The sequence below is a fragment of the Lissotriton vulgaris genome, chromosome 1_1, assembly GCF_964263255.1.
Source record: "Lissotriton vulgaris chromosome 1_1, aLisVul1.2, whole genome shotgun sequence".
Classification (NCBI taxonomy): Eukaryota; Metazoa; Chordata; class Amphibia; order Caudata; family Salamandridae; genus Lissotriton; species Lissotriton vulgaris.
Window position 1 is genome coordinate 112,801,437 of NC_141685.1, and position 8,495 is coordinate 112,809,931.

The 8,495-nt window shown below is 46.9% G+C and overlaps 1 pseudogene; it reads left to right on the forward strand.

Moving 5' to 3' along the window:
- Positions 1–554: 554 nt before the first annotated feature.
- Positions 555–1,414, forward strand: LOC147737658 (uncharacterized; annotated as a pseudogene).
- Positions 1,415–8,495: the final 7,081 nt, after the last annotated feature.

An 8,495-nucleotide genomic window follows, 5' to 3' on the forward strand; every position in this document is an offset into this window, starting at 1 on the left:
AAAGAAAGACCAGTCACTTCAGTATCCTCATCTGAAATGTTCCCAGAAAGACAATTTGCCTCAGCATGACAGAATAATGTTCATCTAAAGACTCATCCAATTCCCGAGAGGAAGCACACACTGCATAAAAGAAAGTTATAACAAAAGGTTACTTCTGCAGACCATCAAAGAAAAACTCTGAAAGAAGACTCTGAAGCTTACACTTCCAACAGCCAAAAGCACAGAGATTCAAAATCACCCTTGCTCAACAACCAGCTTTAACTAATGGCACAACTTTGAGACTTTCTACCTCTGAAGATAACACCTCGACCAACATTATCTAAACAAGCCCTTAATCTAGAATCTGGTTCACTCTTACCATTGCATATAAGCAAGAAAAAAACAAACTTGGAGCATTAACCCTAGAAAAGAATATTATGAAAACATGGACTGCAAGAACTAAGTCGGTGTTTACACCATCTTCGCTCATTGCACAGTAACCCAAAATGGGGAAAAAAGATATCAGTGCCTAAAAATATTTTGCTGAAAATCTCACCCTCACTGAACATGTGAGAATGCACACTAGGGAAAAACTCTCTCAGTGCTCTGAATGCCCAAAAAGTTTCAGCCGTAAATCTTATCTCACTGAGCATTTGAGAATCCACACTGGGGAAAAACCTTATCAGTGCTCTGAATGCCAGCGAAGGTTTTATATCAAACAGAGTCTTTTCCGACATGCAATAATCCACTCTAGGGATAAACCTTATCAGTGCTCTGAATGCCAAAAGAATTTCAAACGTAATTTTGTTCTAACTGCATATCTGAAAATCCATGCTGGGGAAAAACCTTATCAGTGCTCTGAATGCCAGCAAAGGTTTAGTACTTAACAGAGTTTTTCTCGACATGCTGTAACCCACACTGGGGAAAAACCTTATCAGTGCTCTGAATGCCAGAAATGTTTTAGTGAAAAAAGAAGTCTCATCCTGCATACAAGAACGCACACTGGGGAAAAACCTTATCAATGCTCTGAATGCCAGAAATATTTCCGTGACCAAAGTAGTCTCTCTCAGCATACAAGGACCCACACTGGGAAAAAACCTTTTCAGTGCTCTGAATGGCAGAAATGTTTCAGTGACAAAAGCAGACTCACTAAACATACAAGAATCCACTCCGTGGAAAAATCTTAACAGTGCTCTGAATGCCAGAAATGTTTCAGTGAAAAAGGCACTCTTATTCAGCATACAAGAACTCACACTGGGAAAAAACCTTATCAGTGCTCTGAATGTCAAAAATATTTCAGTACCCAAAGCAGTCTCGGTCAGCACACGCACACAAGAACCCACGCTCAGAAAAAACCTTATCAATGCTCTGAATGCCAAAAATGCTTCAGGGGAAAAAAAGTTTCACTCAACATACAAGAACCCACACTGGCTAAAAAGCCATAACAGTGCTCTGAATACCAGAAATGTTTCCGTGTCCAAAGAAGTCTCACTCAGCCTACAGGGCCCCATACTGGGGAAAAACCTTATCAGTGCTCTGACTGCCATAAATGTTTCAGTGACAAAAGCAGTCTCACTCAGCATACAAGATCCGACACTGGAGAAACACCATAGGAGTGGTCTGAATGCCAGAAATATTTCAATGACCAAAGCGGTCTCACTAAACATACAAGAACCCATACTGGGGAGAACCATATCAGTGCTCTTAATGCCAAAAACGTTTTAGCCATACATTTCTTACTCAACATGTGAGAATCCACACTGAAGAAAAACCTTATCACTGCTCTGAAAGACAGACAAGATTGAGAGTTGAGATTGTTACAAGCACCATAAGCAAACACACACGATCCGAAATGATCATCAGTGCTCTGAATGCCAGAAAAGCTTCAATTTTAAACACAATCTCACTCTACATTAGCAAACGGACACAGGGAAAAGTGAATGACAGAAATACCTCTCTAACCATGTGGCACTCCATTCCGGGGACTGCCAGAAAAGATTCATTCAGAAAAGGTATCTCATTCTCCATCAGAGACTCCACAGTGGGGAAAAACATTTTCATTGCTCCGAATGCCAGAAAAGCTTCTATCTGAAAGCCATTCTTATGTAACGTGGGAGAATCCACACTGGGGATAATCCTTACGAGCCCTCAAAATACAAGTAAACTTGTGGTTGCAAATTACTTCTCACTAGACATGAATAAACTCACACAGGAAAAAGCCTGATGGATGTTCTGAATGTCAGATAAGGTTTAGTTTCGAATACAGTCTCATTCCACGTGAGAGAATTTACTCTGGACTAAAGCCTTATACATACTCTGAATTCCAGAAAGGTTTCAGTCAAAAAGTCAGTCTCACCAGGTGAATAGGAACCCGGATCATGAGTTGCAGAACAGCTTCTAACACAACCTCACTTTACATAAAGAGCAAAAAGTGTAGTTGCCGTAGGATTAATAAAAAAAAATCTTGCAGGATAACTTAGGCTACCCGCATGCAACCTCCGGAGAAATATCAGGGTTTGAAACAATCAACTAAGTGCCACAAAATCAGTAATTTAAGTATCAGAAAGTTACAATACTCTCAAGGTCTCTACTCGACTCAGAAATGTTAGTGCTTAAAAAAAATCTGCAAATTGCCATAAAATTCACAATATGAATGTATTAAATGTTTTCAACCCCAATGGTTTCTACTCACCCTTCTTTGTTAACATATGATTAAAATATATATTTTGGGTGCAGTGTTTTGTAAACTTGTTAACATTATTGAATATAGAATTTTCATCAAACGATACAACAGCAGTAAAACGTAACAAACAAAGTACATTTGATAAGGCTCTTGCAGGTGGATACTCCTTTACCTGCAGATTCCTCACCTGGTGAATATTCCGCAGGAGCCAGACAGAATCCTGAAAGTTGAGAGCAGTATTGCTGCACCTTCGTAGATGACTTTGTGCAGCTCAGTGTTGACGTCCTTCTGCTCCAGAAGTGATGATCAGAGCCGCATATAAGCACAACCCATAAGAATAAACACTGGGGTCCGAAGGTTTCATTATCTCGCTGGCCTGTATCACATATGCAGGCCTGGGCAGTTGTTAATTCACCATTTGTATCATGAGTAGAAATCAGACAAGGCCTTTTCCTTTCTAATAACTCAAATTGTATTCTCAGCAGCAAGTGTATATGTACATTCGTGAGTGACGCAGGTGTGGTGCTCAAGGTGAAAGTGATATGATAGAAAAATCTGATGCACAAAAACACAGAAATGAGGCTGGCCCAGAGGGGCAATATTTTACTGAAGGTTGGGCATACCCAAAGTTTCAGTGCTCCCACCACCCCTCAAAATAGCCAGGTTGAGTCACTGGCACGAGGACCTTTGGTGGCTCCCGCTCACCCCTTTTTGTAGAGTGTTGGAGGGTAGATTCTGGTGGTTGAGGAGCTCCTGGGCTGTCTGGTAACTACAATACACACATGCTGCTGCAAGGCTCCGGTCACTTCTCTACACTTCTGGGGAGATAGTGCATATGTTAAACTCAGAACCTTGTGGCCTTCAGAGTATAATTTATAACTGTATTCCAAAAGCCATTCCAAATAATGTTTTTTTAAGGCGGGGGGGGAGTTGATTGCGGTTTTGAGCCCTTGCATTCATGCTTCATCCTTTTTACATCTTGAGTAAGTCCTATGCACACACTGCATTCCTGTTTAAACTGTATCCTGTTTTTGTGTTTCTAAAAACCTTTTTCAAGAACCTGAATTGACGAGGTTTCCCTTCTCCATTGAGCTGTTTTAACCCTGCATTTGTGGATCTGTTGCAAACTGTTCTATGTTTTCCATTCTTTGGCACCACCAGAGTTGCATAGTGCTTATGTTTCAGTATTTATTTCCCGTTTTTGTTGAGGGTAATTTTGGTACGAAGTCGGAGTTCTTTAGACACTTCTACTCTGACATTGTTCTAATCACTTTGAGTTACCGTACAACAGACTTTGTATTTGAAATTCATCTTCCCCTGAGGCATTGTCACCTGATCTTATTCAGTTTTTTCCCCTGACTATCAACGGACTTGTATGCTAATGTATTTAAGCTTGGCTTGTCCTAATTTGCTTCAAAAAGGTTTTGGGTTTCCCTTTCTTTGTAGGTGGTTGATCTTGCCCTTTTTTCCTTTCTAAGCGTTCATGCAGCATTCATTTGAAAAAAATGTAAACGTTTTTCATTGTGATTTCATTTCTGTTGCTTATTACGTTTTTTTAGTTGCACATAATTTAGAGCAGACTTGGTTGCTTTTTTTAAAATAAGTTTTGTCATACATTTCTTTATGTTGTTGTTTTTTTCTGATTCCATTCTTTCTTTCTTTGAGTATGCGACGTAAGGATATATTAACTAGATAGTCCAGTGACACCCTCATACATCCCTTACACCTCTGTGCCCACAGACTACTCAAACTTGCCTGGAGAGATCAAAAACATGTGTGCCATCTTACTGCAGTGGAAGTCTGCCGTCCTGTATGTATTTTAACTCGACAATTAACTTGCATTTTGTGGCTGCTATGAAAAAATGGTGCAAATTGGAGGTGCTTAGATTTTAAAAAGTGCCCAGGATGGCCTGTGTATGCATATGAGTGATTGTGTCTGCCTCTGAGGGATTGTGTGTGCCTATGATTGCCCATGGGTGGCTATATGGGACTCTGTATTCCTATGAATGCCTGTGTGTGTGCCTGGTTTGCTTTTGGGTACTTTTGAATGCCTGTGAGTAACTGTGTGTCTACCAGTGCCTGTTTGTGTCTGTATATGCCTGTGTATTCACATGTGTATGTCAGTGAGTGCCTATGTTCATATGGGTTCCTGGCTGTGCCTATGAAAACCTGTGGGTGCCTACATGTGTGCCTCTTTAAGCCTGTGTGTGTCCTTGTATACTGGGTATGGCTATGAGTTCCTGTGTGCCAATAAGTGACTGGATGCCTCTGTGTGCCTGCGTGTACCTGAGTCCCTGTGTGCCTATGAGTGCCTGTGTGAGCCTGTATGTGCCTGAGTGCCTGTGTGTGCCTCTGTGTATCCGTATACCCATGTGTGCCTATTACTGCCCATGTGTGTCTTTGTATGCCGGGGTGTCTATGAGGGCCTGGGTGCACCTATGTGTGCATGTGTGCCTGTGTGTGCCTTTGAGTGCCTGTGAGTTCCAGTGTCTGCCTGTGTGCCTGGGTGAGCCTATGAGTGACTTGGTGTGCCTTTGAGTGTCTGGCGTGCCTGTGTGGCTATGAGTGCCTGTGTGCGCCTATGTGTGCCTGCATGCGCCTGAGTGCCACAGTGTGCCTGTGGGTTCCTGTGTCTGCCTAGGTGTGCCAATGTGTGCCTGTGTGTGCCTTTGTTTGCCTAAGTAGTTGCCTTTAACATTCTGGTACCTTTCTCGACAAACCGGGTCCGATGAATTGCTGCTGCCGTCCAGTGCTGGCTGAGTTAAATTACAGGGAGACCGACACCTGTGTTCAACTTCCTGCCCTCGACACACAATTGCAGGTAGTGCCCTTTCATTTCAGGTGCTTGCTTTGAGGCAGTTTTAAAATCTTTGAGTTTATCGTTGCTCAAATGTGTGTAATTTCTATATTTATACGTTTCGCTCGCCTTCATTGCTTGATTTTGCTTGTGATAAACTAAGTGTCACTCATAGTCGTTGAAATGTCACTCATAATTACAATGAAATTATGAAAATGTCACTCATAGCAATCTGAAACCTTGGCAGCTATGTGTCTTAAAACACCCTTGTCTGTGTCTTTACAGGCGCCAGTGCTTGTTTCCCTGCTGGAGGCGGCGCTTCCGTCAGCGGCCACCAGAGGGTGCTCCTCACCTGCTGATGAAACCACTGAGCTGCACATTGCATGAAAGGGAGAAGGGTTTCCTTTTCCGGGTCAGTGGCGGCAGAGACAGCACCAGCAGCGGTCATGACATCACTTCTGGCCTTTCATCATGTGTGTAGCCTGCTGCAGAGGAGGAAGAATCCTCTTGTCTGTGCATTTACCTTCATTGACAGTCCCCCCCTCAGACCCCAGACGTGCCCCTGCCCCCCCTGACCCCAGATCTGCCCCCCTCAGACCGCAGACCTGCCCCTGCCGCCCCAGACCCCAGATCTGCCCCTGCCCCTCTCAGACCCCATATCGGCTTCTGCCCCCCCCAGACCCAAGATCTACCCCTGCCCCCCCCTCAGGCCCCAGATCTGCCCCCAGACCCCAGATCTGCCCCCCTCAGACCCCAGATCTGCCCCTGCTCCTCCAGACCCCAGATCTGCCCCTGCCTCCCCAGACATGGAGAGTGTGGGATCGAGGATGACCCCTAGGTTTCTTGCGTGGTTGGTGGGTGTAGGGGGTGCTCCTAGTGCCGTCGGCCACCAGGAGTTGTCCCAGGCCGAGGGGGTGGGCCGAAGATGAGGACCTCTGTCTTGTCAGAGTTCAGCTACAGTCGGCTGTTCCTCATCCAGTCGGTGACATCCTTCATTCCTTCGTGGAGGTTGGTTTTGGTAGTGTGGGGGTCCTTGGTGAGCGAGAGGATCAGCTGGGTGTCGTCTGCATATGAGATCATGTTTAGGTCGTGCTGTCGGGCGACGTGGGCGAGTGGTGCCATGGAGTTGAATAGTGTTGGGCTGAGAGATGAGCATTGGGGTATGCTGCAGATGATCTCGGTGGCTTTGGAGCGGAGGGGGGAAGGCGGACGCTCTGGGTTCTCCCAGAGAGGAAGGAGGTGGTCAAGTCCAGGTCCTTCTCCTGGATTCCGGCGTCATGGAGACGTGCTCTTAGTGTGCAGGCAGACTGTGTCGAAAGCTCGTGACAGGTCCAGGAGGATGAGGGCTGCGGTTTCTCCATTGTCGAGCATGATCCTAATGTCGTCGGTGGCGGCGATGAGGGCAGTTTCGGTGCTGTGGTTTGCTGCGGAACCCGGATTGGGTTTGGGTCCAGGATTTTGTTCTCTTCGAGGAAGTTGGTTAGTTGTTTGTTGACGGCCTTTTCGTAAACGGAAGTTCTTGAGATCCTTGGGGTCCACCTTGGGTTTCTTTAGTAGGGCGTTGATCTATGTGTGCTTTCAGCTCCCCGGGAAGGTCACTGTCTCAAAGGAGATGTTGATGGTTTTCCGTAGGTCGGGTGCGATGTGCTGCTGGTTTTGTTGAAGATGTGGTGTGGGCATGGGTCTTCCGGGGATCCGAGGAGGACGGTGTTCATGATCTTGATGTTGGTCCAGGCGAGCAGGCGGTTGTTGCGGGTGGTGGTCGTTGGAGCAGGGGTGTCGGATGTTGTCGAGGTGGTGACGGTGTCGAGGCTGTTGTGGATGTCTGCGATCTTGCGATAGAAGAAGGTGGCCAGCGAGTTGGCCAGGTCTTGTGATGGTGGAATTTCTTTGGTGTTGGAGCTGCGGTTGGAGAGTTCTTTCACGATGCTGAAGAGCTCTTTGCTCTTGTGTGCGTTGTTGTCTAGTCAGTCTCTGAAGGCGGTCCTTTTGGTGGATCTGATGAGTTGGTGGTGTTGGCGAGTGGCGTTCCTGTGGGCTATGTAGCTTTCCGGTGTTTTTCCCAGGTCCAGTTTTTCTCTAGTTTACATCAGGCTCGCTTGGAGGTCCTGGAGGTCTTCGATGAACCAGCTGGCTCTCTTGCTGGTGTGGGTGTTGGCGGGCTTCTTGAGCGGGGTGAGGGTGTTGACGCAGTCGTTGATCCATTGTCTGAGGCTGCGGGCTGCAGCGTCGGGGTCGGTCAGGTCTGCGGGTGGGCTCTGGGAGAGGTATCTGCTGAGTGCGGTGGTGTATGGTGGGTTTCTGGAAGGTGAAGTGGGTGCAGCTGTGGTCAGTCCAGTGGAGTTCGGTGGTGTGAACGAAGATGTGGGTGCTCGCAGAGAAGAAGGGGTCAAGCTTGTGGACGGCGGAGTGTGTTGGTGCTGTGACTAGTTGTCTGAGTCCGAGGTTGCTAAGGTTGTCGATCAGGGTGGAGAAGTTGGTGTCGTTGTTGTTATCGAGGTGGAAGTTTAGGTCCCCGAGGAGGTTGTAGTCCGTAGAGGCGAGGGCGTGTGTGCTGATAAGGTCAGTGATGGAGACGCTGAACTGTGGTCGGGGCCCGTGGGGTCTGTAGATGAGGGTGCCTCTGAGGGTGGTGTTGGGGTCAGTGTGGATATAGAAGTGCAGGTGTTCAGCGGAGCTGAGGGTGTCGTCTGTGTTTGTCAAAACTTTGAGAGTGCTTCTGTGGACGATGGCGATTCCTCCACCTGTCCCGTTGGTGTGGTACTTGCGGGTGATCTTGTGGCCTTCTGGGATGGCCAAGGCGATGTCAGGTGCTGAGGAGGGGGTCAGCCAGGTCTCCGTCAGGAAGGTGACGTCTGGGGCGTTGATGTTAAGTAGGTCCCAGAGTTCTCCGGCGTGTTTGCGGGTGGATCGGGTGTTGAGCAGGATGTATCTGAGGAAGTTGGGTTCTTCTGTGGGTGGGTTGGCGGGCCAGATGCTGGTAAAGTTGCAGTTCCTGCAGGAGAAGGGTCCTTCGGTGCGTTTCGGCATGGCCCG